The following is a 13,705-nucleotide window of genomic DNA, read 5'->3' as shown; positions in this document are numbered from 1 at the left end:
CTAAGAATATATGTAATATATTTAAACATATCTCGCATCTTTCTTACAAACTACCATTTCCAAACACCATACCCAGTGGGGACAAAATTTGGCGACGTCTTTACGTCATCATTACGATATCTTTACGACAACTTTACGATATCCTATGTCCATGTTGTTATGGTAAGGTATCTTTACGATGTCATAAATAAGTCGTATGATCTGAGGATGTCTTTACGATATCGCAAAGACAGTGAAACGACATGGACATAGGATGTCGTAAAGTTATCTTAAAGATGTCGTAACGATGTCGTAAAGACGTCGCCAAATTTTTTGCCCACTGGGTATGTAACGATTTACGGCATATCATATATCGCGGTAGCAAAATTGTTCAAAAAGGCCATTCTTCACGAACGCCTTTCTCGCCGCCCTCCATAAATTGTCCAAATAGGGTCGTCCATAGGAAATCTACTCCCCGGCATTCCCAATTTAAAACCTGGCCACCAATAGGTGACATCCAACAAAAGCCTGGTATGATTCGTGGACAAATACCTTGAATGTCGAGAACCAATCTGTGACAGTTTGCGAGTGATACTAAGTTAGTTTTCCGGTCCGGTTCTTTTGTAATCTCCAGTGTTTTAGCGAATACGTAACCTTGGTTACGAAGAAGCCATGAGTTCAGCACTTTCATGATTTTGGGCGTAATTTGTTGACTCACTGGGGGTTGCTTGTAAGTCCTTTCCTGGGATAGGACATTAGAAACAGATACCCTGAACGGTAGGACCAGGGACCAAAGTCCAAGATCGGTTTAACTTCGATTTAGGCATTAGGCCGAGAGATTTCTCGCTTAGTAGTCTGTTAGAATGACACCATGGGATGGAGCATTACAAACAGAGATACAGAACGGTTGGATCAGGGACCGAAGTCCAAGATCGGTTCAACTTCGATTTAGGCACTAGGCCGAGAGATTTCTCACTTAGCAGTCTGTTAGAATGACACTCTGGGATGTGGCATTACAAACAGAGATACTGAATGGTTAGACCAGAGACCGAAATCCAAGATCGATTCAACTTAGATTTAGGCACTAGGCTTAGAGTTTTCTCGCTTAGTAGTCTGTTAAAATGATACCTTGTGATGAAGCATTACAAACAGAGATACTAAACGGTTGGATGAGGGACCGAAGTCCAAGATCGGATTTAATAATTCAAATTTTTTTGTTTGCTCTAAAAAGAACAGAGGTTTACATGTTGATGACAAAACATTTTAATCTGAATAGTGATCTCTTTCCTCCTATCAACTCCCTCGGTAGAGTGAGAGAGATAGAGAAGGAGAACGCTGATGGGGTGGTATACTTGACGTCTACTCGTGGCGCAGCGGAGCCGCGCCGGTCGCGCACTCACGATTAGTGATCTCCACGAAGAATGATCGGACTGAAAGAAATTATGGTGTGTTACCCGTTTGGGCATTGTTACATAATCTGAGAGAGATTTGATATGACTTGAGTTTAAAGTGGCGTTGATTATGTGTAGGGAAAAAAGCCCGAGAGCGGGAAAACCCACAAAAATCTGTTAATTTATTTTATAGAAGAAAAGATGAGTAAAGAGGAAGAGGAGAAAGTGGGGTAGAAGGTCGAAGAAAAAGAAAGTTTCTGGTAGGACGGGAGTGTCAGAGCTACCTCGAGCTGAGTGATTTACTTCATGAGAAAGTCTTTTGGCATCGCGTGTTATGAAGAGGATCCAAATTATAATTCCCTAGAGAGGAAATATGTTTAAAAGGTGATACTGATGCAGACTCGTATAATTTAGTGGTGGTTTCTTTGATATACTCTGAAATGTATGGAAGTTGAAATTCTTTGTGAAGGACATAGTTCTTAGTATATCTAGGGGTTTTTGTGATACGTCTGAGCAATTTCTTTTGAATTATCTGAATGTGAATGATATTATTTCTTGACGCGCCTCCCCATACTGCACATACTTAAGTTATGATTGGTTGGATAAACATTTTGTATATTAGAATTTCATCTTCAGGTTTTAGACTCGAAGGACTTTTCCCTTACTTATTTGACTTACTTATTTTACTGAATTTTCCCATTCTATTGGCTCGTTAAACATTTTTGTTGGATCTATTTTAGCAGGCCTTATGACTGAGAAAAAAGTTTATTCTGATTTTGGTACATTAATGTTTATTCTCCAAAGCTGAGCCCATACCTCAATGATTTCAGGAGCTTGGTTAAGTAGTTTTAAGATTCTTGGGACTGACCAAGAAGAAGTAAATAGTGCGGTGTCGTCTGTGCATAATCCAATTGTAACTTCGGGGACCTCAGGGATGTCGTTCAAGTAGATAATAAAGAATACCGGACCCAGAATGCTGCCTTGGGGCACACCCGCTCGGACGGGTTTTTATTTTGAGAGTGTGTGGCCTATTTTGACTGAGAATTTTCTGTTAGAAAGATAAGAGTATGTAAAGAGGATGAGCCCTCTTGGAAAATTGTAATTTATTAGGTTTCTGAGCCGTCCTACGTGCGAGGCACTATCAAAAGCTTTTTCTACATCGAGGAAAATAGCTCCAGTATGTTTTCTTCTTAACTTGAGCATCATGTGCTGCGTAGATTCACCCTTTCTAAAACCGTATTGTTGCGGTTTAAGGATGCTGTTTTCCTCGAGGTGAAAGTTTACGCGAGAGAGTATTATTTTTTCAGAAATTTTGCTCATTGTATTAAGAATACAAATGGGCCTGTAGCTGGTTGGTTTATATGGATCTTTGCCTTTTTCCGAAAAACTAGAACGTGAGCGTTTTCCATGAGCTAGGGAAGTAGCTTAGCTGAATGCAAGCATTGAAGATAGTGGCAATGAGTGTTATAAACGTGATAGGAACCTTTTTGAGGATAAAACTTTAAATTGAATCAGGGCCAGGTGCTTTCTTATTTTTAGTATTTTTAATTTGTTTGGTTAATGCCTTGTAGGTTATTTTCTTGAAATGATCGGTGCTTGGGATTTTGAGAAAGCCGAAAACAATTTTCTCGCATTCAGCAATGTGTTGCGGGTCAGATAGCTCGTCATGTGGAGCGAAGTTGTTTTCATAATTTGCTGCTAGAAGGTTAGCTTTGTCGGTAGGAGAAAACGCGAACGTTTCATCCGGTTTTTTGAGAGGTGGGATATTATTTCGCGGCTTTGTTAAGACATTAGTCATAAGATATATAGAGTTATCTTTAATTTGAAGTTTACCGACTTCCATATTCCAGTTTTTACATCAGTGCTTTCGAACTTTAATTGCAATAGTTTTTCTAAGGCGGTTTATGATGTTTTTAAGAATGCAGCTTTTAGTTTTTTGATGTGTTCGCACGGGTGTCGATAATATCATCAATCACAAGGCTGAAAAGTAGATCGTATTTTGTATTGATAGTCTGAGGGACTGAAGCGTGAATGGCAATTTTAATGCTAGAGGTTAGGTTAGATACGGCTTCGTCGATGTGTGTAGTGGTTGTTAGTTTAGGTTCAAAATTAACGTGAGTTTCTAAGGTTGAGTTGAATGTTTCCCCATTAGCTTTTGCAAAGTTCTAGTGAGGCGCCACCGGAGCATTTTCACAGTTAGTATAGGGGGTAAGAAGAACTGGTCGGTGGTCTAATTCTAATTCATCGATAGTGAGAGTGTCAAGGTCATAGAAGTTATTTTTGTAAATGCAAAGTCAATGAGGTCGGATTTATTTTGATGTTATGGGGGGGGGGGAGAAGGTATGCGAGTCTGGAGCTGAGAAAAACAGGTACTGGTTGTTTATGAATTCAAACAAATTTTTTCCGATTTTGTTGGTTGTTCTACTATTGCAAGCTATCAAGCTATGTGCTTAGCATTTAGGTCCCTGCAGTAATTACCGAGGATGCAAGTTTAAATATTTTCCGTTAGTCATTTTTTGTAAATTTGTGGGAGGGAGTCTGGTAGAGCGAGACGATGGCATATGGTTTCCCGTGAAATTTTATTTGTATAGTCGTAGCTTCAAGGACTTCAAGTTCGGGAATTATTAGTTCGTGGTAGTCAATATTTTCTTGAAATAAGATCGCAGTACCTCTATTAGTATTATTCCGATATAATTTGTAGCCGCGAACTAGATTGATATTTATGGATTCGCGAAGTAAAGTTTCACTGAGCAAGCAAATTTTAATTTTAATTTTGTAGAGGTATGTGGCTATTAATTCCTTTTTTAAGGATACCCTGAGCGTTACAAAAAAAATTATTTTTGTAGTATTGTTATTGAAGATGGCTATTTCCAATAGCACGTGAAAGTATATTACTTATAATCTTAGCCGTTGAATTTATTGCTTCGGTGGTATTTATTTTTTCTCCCATAATATCAGTGGTTAAGGTTGTTGCTCTTTTTAATAAATTCACAAGATTTAATTTGATATCCTGAGAGGGAGTATTTTTGGTGGGAACAACAGTTGGAGTAGTTTTAAATTGTGTGCCTAGAATTTTCTTGGCGATAGGTTGTTTAGCACGTGTGCTGGTAATTCCCGTTGTTTTAGATGGTTTCTGGACAGTGACTGGTGGGATGTATTCACGAATAGGATTTTCTTTCGGTGCTGTCTGCACAGCTGCTTTATTAGGAGCTGTTTCTTTATTTGTTTTGGAATTAATGATTGAAGTTTTTCTAGATGCTTTTTTAAATGCAGTGCAACCTCTGTAATTAGCGGGATGGTCTCCAGCACAGTTAGCGCAGGTGGCAGATGATCTGAGATCTTTTTTGCATGCGAAGCTTTGGTGCGAGCCACCGCAGTTCACACAGCGTGGAGTGGCGTGACACACGTCAGAGACATGATGAAATCCTTGGCACTTAAAGCACTGGAAAGTTTTCTTAGGGTTAACATAGGGCTCGATTTTTATTTTAATAAATGCAATAGATTGCAGTTTAGGAAGTTCTTCTGCTTTAGGGGTGTTCGGGACCATTACCAGGAGCATTGGTAAGGCTTTCTTGTTTTGTCAGTTTCTCATGCGAGCAACTGACGTATTAGTGAAACATTCATCTTGGAGTTCGGAGTGTACTAAGTCATCCCGGTACGCGATAGGGATATTCCTGATAACTAGTTTAATAGGTGGAGGGTTAATTCCGCGAACGGAATTAACATCTGAGCCGAGCTTGTAAACTATTAGTTTAAATTGAACTGAATCTTTTAAAAGTTTATGCAGGACGGTATAGGGGTGATTAAGCTCGTCCAAAATAATATTTATTGGGGATATTTTTCCGGTCTCGTAGTTATTTTTTCATTATTGTCATTTCGCGTGTCAATGAATGCTTTAGGGTTAGATGGTGCTGCGCTTACGACTGACGTTCTCGACGTCCTACTGCTACTTCTGATTGAAGTGGCTGACGATCGGCCATGGCCTTTTACTTTTCGACGAGAAGATGGAGAAGTTATCTTCTGTATCCATCTTGGTTAATGCCACTCCGGTGGCACTGCTACTTCCTGTTAGGCAGGAAGCTAGTTTTGGGCTCTGTGACATTGGAGTCACAGAGCACAAAAATTTGTTGATCAATCGATATAATGCGTCTGATAGACCAGAATCTATAAATCTATCATGAACATAAGTCGATCTATCAAATCCTCTCCTACCCTATTCTAACTCTATCCCTTTTCGACCCACTGTAGCCAGAAAAGGGAGTCGAGGTTATAGGGGCACGAACGCATGCCTTCATGCAGAACGCGCGAGGCGCGCGCCATGGCCCGCCCCGCTCCTCCCAACCATGCGCATGCGCGCAGAAAGGGAAGTACCTGTTCGCGAGTTCGCCTCACCATTTCCGTTTTTGGGTCCGCGCATCATAGCTCGCCTCAAATCTCCCAATCTGGCTAATGTGTATAGAGAGGGGATACTTGTCAGCGAGTTGCCTTCCACCTTCCGTCCGTGGGCCCGCGCGCCAATGTCCTTCTGCTTGTTGGTGTACGTTAGACAGTTCTCCGCTTCAATCTCCCTCCTTGTCTACATTACAACTGACCTTACAATTTGACTTAAATATGGAATACTTTAAGATAAGAATAGTTCATATTTTTCTTGACATTAAAAATTAAATAGTTGTTATTATAATACACATATCCTAGTACCAAAAACAAATCGATTAGATATTACCAACCGCCCATTATAACTATTATTATCATTAGGATAATTGTTGATTAATTTTTTATCAATAATGGTTTATTAGTGCGAACCTAAATATTACTTACTATTTCCCTTCGTGATTTTATTTATAAGGTCATAACATTTAAATCTAACTTGTCCTGGTTAATTATACAACTTCTTCTGAGATACTGATAAATGATCAGTTTATAAGCATCATACTAGAAATTTCTACTTGGAACCTGCATTCAAGTAAGACAAGTTTTTGGAAATATAAACTGAATTGGTGGATTATAGAAAAATGTGATTGGGAAAAAAGCATGGCTCGTCGAGGAGAGAGCTGGGAATTGAGATCTGGAAACCGATACTTGTGATAATCACAAGTGACAGTTCTCTCGAGTCAGAATTCTCAGCTCTTCCTTTTTACACATTGACGATGTATATCAGAACCAACTAAAATGAAAAATTTTTGATCACGCCCCCCTTAACAGAATCCATAAAACACTTTAAAAAGAAGACCCCTATCCTTCATTCATCTCTCTTTCTTTTCCTCTCTTTACCTATATTTTACTAAACTTCTCTCTTGTTCCTAAAAATATTTTTTTTTTAATAAATTGATCTCTTTGGTCCTTCACGTAAATTAATAAAAATAAAATAAAATTAAATTAGATTTTTTTAAAAACTTTTTCTATTATTGCTTCTCTTCATTTATACCTTTATATCCAACTTTTTTCTCATTTTTTCTCACTTTAAAAAAAACATGGTTTTTAGATACAAAGAAAAATTTGTTCTCAAACATTTTAATTCTTTTTCTTTTCGGAAAATACTATATCAAATTAGAAACTTTTCTTTTTGTACCGAAAAGATTCCAACACGAGAAAACCCTGTGATTGCACACACAGGTTATGTCGACGGTGTCCAACTATCCGATTACACCGAGAATTACACATATTTAATAAATAGTTCATGTTTTTCACTCCTGTCAGAAGTCATTGGAATTTATGTAAACATATTCACAAATTTCAAAACATGCATCAATTGTTACGAAACATTACCAGCATTCATAAAAAATTGTGATCAACTTAGAAGAAATTATCATTCACTTGGTAAAATTGAAATCGTCAAAATAACTTATTCAAATCGTCCGGCAGAACGAACTAAACCTCGCTGCGACGCAATCATGTGTCTGGATTGTATAGAACAATTTTTAGAAATCGTACACCTAACAGTTATCTTGCAAGGCAATTATGATAAAATATATCAGGAAACCGAAGTAATAAAACATTATGTATACTCTTTTGAAGCTCAAAATTTCCATCCTTAACATCTATATAATGATTTATTATTACCTACCCTGGAAACACTTATGTAAATTTTCACTCACTACACTTCGCCAATCTCTTATAATACATAAAATCAATTTCTATTAGAGATATAATTCGAAAATGTAAAAATAATACAAAATATTTACATTAACCGTCAATCTAATACTTTTTCGCTCGTTTCACAATTAAACATTATACAAAAAAATAAGATATAATTTTAATATTCCTACTACTCAAGCATACCGATATTTTAAAGTATGGTTAATATATTTCTTCTATATATCAATTTAGTATATTATTTAAAAATAAAAAGAAAAAAAATATATAAAAATAATTTAATTTTTTAAAGATATATACTTCCTTTCTACCATAACAATAGGCATAATTAAGCAACAAATATTGTTATCCAATATACAGGGTGTCTTAAAACTCCCTGAACGGTTGGGTATTTCCTCAGGTAAAATATTTTTCAAAAAATTGAAGGTCATTCCTGAAGTAAATTTTAACGAGGAATTCAATGGTGACCTTCATTTTGACCTCGAAGTAGACCTTCATGGCTTTTTGAAGGTCAACTTTGTTTTTTTTAATGGAAACCCTTTTTTACATCGGAAATCGATAGAGCGAAAAATTCTATGTTCAGGTACGTATCCAAGTCATAGGTCAATTGTAACGGTCAAGGTTAGTTAGAGGTTATTTGAAATTAAGAATGTTTTCCAAGAAGTCAGTGTAATTCCTGAAGTAAATTTCAATGAGAAATTCATTGGTGAGCTCTTTATTGATCTTGGTTACAGCGTTTTGAATAGTGTAAAATCATAAGGAAATTTTTCATTAAAAGTTCCAGGTGTTCTGGTGAGGGTCTTGTTCCTCCCCGAAGTGTTATACAGTCCTATACCGTTTTTCGATGGCGCAAGCTAAACTTTCGGAACGAGAGAGGGTATCTGTATTAATGATGCGTGGTTGGAGAGATCGAGTTCGATCTTATGATCAAGTTCGTTTGCTTTTTAATCGCACTTTTCGTAATGGAGAAGGGTTAAATCCTGTCTCAAAATCAACAATTGAAAGAACTGTAAGGCGCTTTATGAATCATGGATCTATCAAGGACCTTCAGAGAACTGGTCGGCCAAAATCTGCAGCATCTGAGGAGATGCAGATGGACATAGCCCAAGCATTTGTTTAAAACCCACACCTTAGTTTACGTCGAGCTAGTGATGAGCGTGACGTTGTTCCTGAGACAGTGCGAAATATTTTAAAAAGAATTAATTTTCATCCTTACAAAGTTCATCTTGTACAAGAGCTCAATAAAGAAGATCCTGATCGTTGGGTTGAATTTTGTGAAATTATGATGGACAAAATTGATAAAGATCTTCTTTTCTTGTACAATACAGTATTTTTAGATGAAACTATCTTCACTTTAAAAGGTGAAGTTAACAGGCAAAATTGTAGGTATTGGTCCGACACAAATCCTGATTGGATATTGGAGAGTCACACACAATATCCACAAAAGAATAATGTTTGGAGCGGTATCTTGAATGATACATTGATAGGTCCTTTCTTCATCGATGGTAATCTCAATGTCCGTGCAGATGAAGAGCTTTATTTTAAACCAAATTTTACTAAGAATAAGGGAGATTACAGGCGATAATTTTCAAAATATTTGGTTCCAGCAGGATGGAGCAGCGGCTCTTTACGGTAGGGAGGTTCGAGCATATTTGGATACTCAGTTTCCTCAAAGGTGGATTGGAAGAAGGGGTGAAATCGAGTGGCCTGCTCGATCTCCTGATCTGACGCCTCTCGACTATTTTCTTTGGCGTAATTTAAAGAGCAAAGTATACTCAACGCAACCACAAAGCTTAGACGAATCGCAGAATCAGATTCTGCAACAGGCTACTTTGATTAATAGGGAGATTATTCGTAATGCTGTAATTCATTTTTACAATCGCATAGCTTTTTGTCAAGAAGCTCAAGGTTTTCAGTTCGAACATCTTCACTGAAGCGTGAGAGGCAAGGAGACTTTTGCTAATCAAGCACCCCGAAACGTGAGAGGCAAGGGGACTCACGTTAATCAAGCACCCCAAAGGGAACAGAATTTACTAAGTCCACGTCGTTGTTCCTGGGTAATGCTAAACGCAAACGTAAATTGCTTGGAAAAAACCTTGAAAAAACCTTGGAGATCATCACCAAGATCAATACAGAACTCACAAATGAATTTCTCGTTGAAATTTACTTCAGGAATTGCACTGACCTCTTGAAAAACTTTGTTAATTTCAAATAACCTCTAACTGACCTTGAACATTACAATTTACCTATGACTCGGTACGTACCTGAACTTAGAATTTTCTGCTCTATCGATTGCAGATGTGAAAAAGGGGTTTCCATTTTAAGAAAACAAAGTTGACCTTCAAAAAGCCATGAAGGTCAACTTCAAGGTCAAAATGAAGGTCACCATTGAATTCCTCGTTGAAATTTACTTCAGGAATGACCTTCACGTTTTTGAAAAATATATCCTGAGGAAATGTCCAACCGTCCCGGTACTTTTTAGACGCCCTATATATCATTTTAGTAATGACCAAATACCTACAGATAATAATAATATCCAGCGAGTCTCAGAAATACAATTTGGAAAGATTAAACTTTATAAATGGATTAACGCCGGCGAAAAATGTTATAAAAAAGGACATATAACTTGTCGCGGCACATATAACCTATTTAGAGTTAGACGAAAGGACTTATTTGAGAAATATATTTTTAAAAACCACTTCATCTTCTCCTCTTTCTCACAAAGCGTTCCTAAATTCAAGATACGCTACGGAAACAACCAAACCCAAAGTTCGAATACACAAATTGTAATAAATAAGTTTGATCATGCTCATTGCATTCCAAAGCTCAAACTTAAGGAGGGAGGTGTCACATCCCGCGACTTCTATAAAAATAATATTTACTTATAAACAATGTATTATAATTACATAAGATTGATATTTAAATGTGCAGAACTTTCATATATTTTACATACTTTAAAATACTTCAATAAATGCATAAAGATTTTAAACCATTTAAAGGACTGTACAAACATTTTAAATATTTTCATTTTTTCAAATGAATATAAAACATTTCAGAAAGATTTCAGAAATAATGTGAAAAATTTATTAAATTTGAAAATGTTAGGAAAAAAGTATCAATTTCACGACAATAGGGACCTCAGAGGCAAGGGGATACCGATGTCCCTGACTTTAACTCTCCCAGCTAATATCGATCTAATTTAATGTTCTAAAAGTGTACCTCAATCAAGTTGCAAAACTGCACATTTAAAGCCATAAACCAACTCTCTGTCATTATTTTTTTCCAAGAGAAGATTTTGCGGAAAACGGTCTGTAATAAGCAAATAATTAGATATTTCGAAATTTTGAAAACTGCGTTGCATTCTAGACATCTTAAGGATAGTCTGTGAATGTGTTCATATTTTTAATGACTTCCAGCTCGTTGCGGGAAGTTTCGATGGTCGAGGCTTACAAAAAAGTGCCGTCAAAATCTCTTTTTTCGACACGTTTTACATCAGCGCTAGCGTGAAAAATTTTTTTAGAATAACAATATACGGATCCGTGACAAAAAGCCCAAACGATAAAGCGCCCGCCCAAAGAGAGTCGCGCTCCGTGAAAAAGGCCTACAATTCAGAGAGTGACTCGCTTCATCGCGATGGATGGATGTATGCGCACGCCCCTACTCGCTCTCTGATTTTCAGGCTTTTTTCACGGAATGCGACTCTCATCGGGCGGGCGCTTTGTCGTTTGGTGTTTTTCTCACGGATCCCTATATACATATCGTACAACGCAGGAGACCTTAAGCTTTCATGTTTACCCGGCTAGAATTTTCCGAGATTTTTTCTGAGCGAATGGTGATCGATCAAAGTGAGGGCTGCGTACTTTTAACGACGACTTTAATACAGTGCCAATTAAATCTTTAAACAAATCCAAAAAATTGTATTTGATATGAAATTAATCAGTAATGGGCAGATAAGTATAATATGAAGTTACAGTTCGACCAGAACTACTCATTAAAGAATGCTTTTTGTCATTAGCGTGTCAGAGTGGCAAAAGAACTCTCTCGAGAGCTGTCCTCACTGCTACCGCACATCTCTCGCATTCCTCGTAAATCCTGAGGCGAGAAACGAGGAAGGACACCACGAGACGAGGAAGAATGAGACGAGAAATACCGAGACATTAGATATGTCTCATCCCGTCTCGTTCCTCGGGGGCGAAACTAAATTGAACTCATGTTCCAAGGTTTAATCGAAACTAGCCAAAATTTGTAGGAATTAAAGAGAATCCACTCCCGCCCTCCCCGCAGTTTCCCAAATATGACCCACAAATGAAAAAAAAAGTAAATTTTCACGTATTATTGTTACTTTTTAGAAATTTCCGTCATCTGCTTCATATACATAATTACTACTGGATAATTTGTATATTTCCCATTACTTTTTTTAACAATTTTCAATTGTTTCAACAAATTTCAATTATTAAAACAATTATTTAATCCCAAACATGTGAAAAATAATCCTATTTTCTGATTGAAATGAAATACTTTGTCATTCTTTGGAGTAGCAAATTTGTTTAAAAACATTATGTAATTATGTAAAGAATTATTTTTTGTCTATTTTCAAAGTTTCTAAAAATTTAGCATTGTACATTTTCTACATCTGGAGTATCCTGAGTACTCCTTGGTGTTAAACACCAAAGACTTTGCTGGAGCATCGCCAATACAAACGGTTTCAAAAATTAAAATATATATATTTAAATTCCTTTCGGAACACAGAATAAGGCACAGTGATTTTTTAGCAGATTTATAGATTGGGAGGCCATCAATATTTTCCCTTAAATAAATATCTTCTCTTTCCATGCCTCGACGACGAGACTCAGTGAGTATTGAGACAATTAATAATCAATTAACAAATTGGTCCACGCATTTAAATAAACCTTTTGCACATAACCTATTATTTCAAGTGATAGAAAAAAAGGCAAGAATATTTTTAATAAATGAAAAACAATTATATCTCATTTAATTAATATGAAATAAATAAAATAAAAATTTTAAAAATTAAATAAAATAAATAAACAAATTCATTTTATCAGAATGGTTTAACTTTCAAAAAAGTAGTTGATTTGTCAACAAATAACAAAATTAGTTTTGAACACAAAATTTAATAAGTGATATTTTAACGAAATAAATTTGTAGTTTCATATAAAAAGTATTTAGCAGATTAATTTTCAACAAAATAGTTGAATTTTGGCTAAGAAAGAGGTTATTTTACACCAAAAAGGTTGAATTTTCAATAAGATACATCCATTTTTAACCAAATACTTCAATTATAAACATAAGAATTTTGATCATAATATTAAAAGTTTTAATCAAGCAGGATAAATTTTCAGCTGAATAGTATAGTGGCTAACTTAATAGTAAAAAAATTAACCTTTAACCTGAAAAAATCAAATTTGTAACAAAATAGTACGATTTTCAACCAAACCGATGAATTTTTAAGTGGAACGATGAATCTTCAATTGAAGAAAAATTCAATGAAATAGTTCAGTTACCAACCAAATAGTATTTGAATTTTCAAATAATAAAAAATAAACTTTGAGCCAAAAATGGAAAAGTTAAATTTTCACTTAAAAAAACAACTTTTAACAAATGATATGCCATTTGCCTATATATTCGGAAAATTTAAGGAGAATTAAATATCGAAAGGAAGTAAATATTAAGGTGGATTTCAATAGAAGTGATTTTCTTCAAATTGCGAAAATACCCTGAATACCTAAATCCTTATTTCTTCATATTCTTAGTAATCTTAATTATATGTCTTATCCTTTGGGCATAGCTATTCGTTGAATGACGGTGCCATGAACAAAAGAAGTTCAAGCTTCTACTTCTTTTGTTCATGGATCCTATACCTGCTATGAGTTACAACGTCTACTCGGTTGGAACTGCACGTGCGAAATGTTCGATTATGAAGTCATTGTCGTAAAAGTTGGAAGATATGGCTAAATTTCTAAGTCCTCACTTTATACTTTTTTCGGATATTCTCAGCTATCAAATGACAATTTGAAGTCAGTCCTGTCTAAAAGTTAAAGGCTTGAGGACGTGAAAAATGTCGGACTATTTGAAGTACGTTTTTCGCATGTAAGAAAGTGGTGACCTGCAGTGTTTAATTTGTTTACAATTGTGGGTCCGGATGCAATAAGGGCACATAAAATTTTTTCGTGCGAAAACGAAGTCCCCTGGAGGCTTTAGAAAAAATTTTCGAATTTTAA

This window comes from Belonocnema kinseyi, chromosome 1 (genome assembly GCF_010883055.1).
Source record: "Belonocnema kinseyi isolate 2016_QV_RU_SX_M_011 chromosome 1, B_treatae_v1, whole genome shotgun sequence".
Classification (NCBI taxonomy): Eukaryota; Metazoa; Arthropoda; class Insecta; order Hymenoptera; family Cynipidae; genus Belonocnema; species Belonocnema kinseyi.
This window is presented reverse-complemented; position numbering follows the sequence as displayed.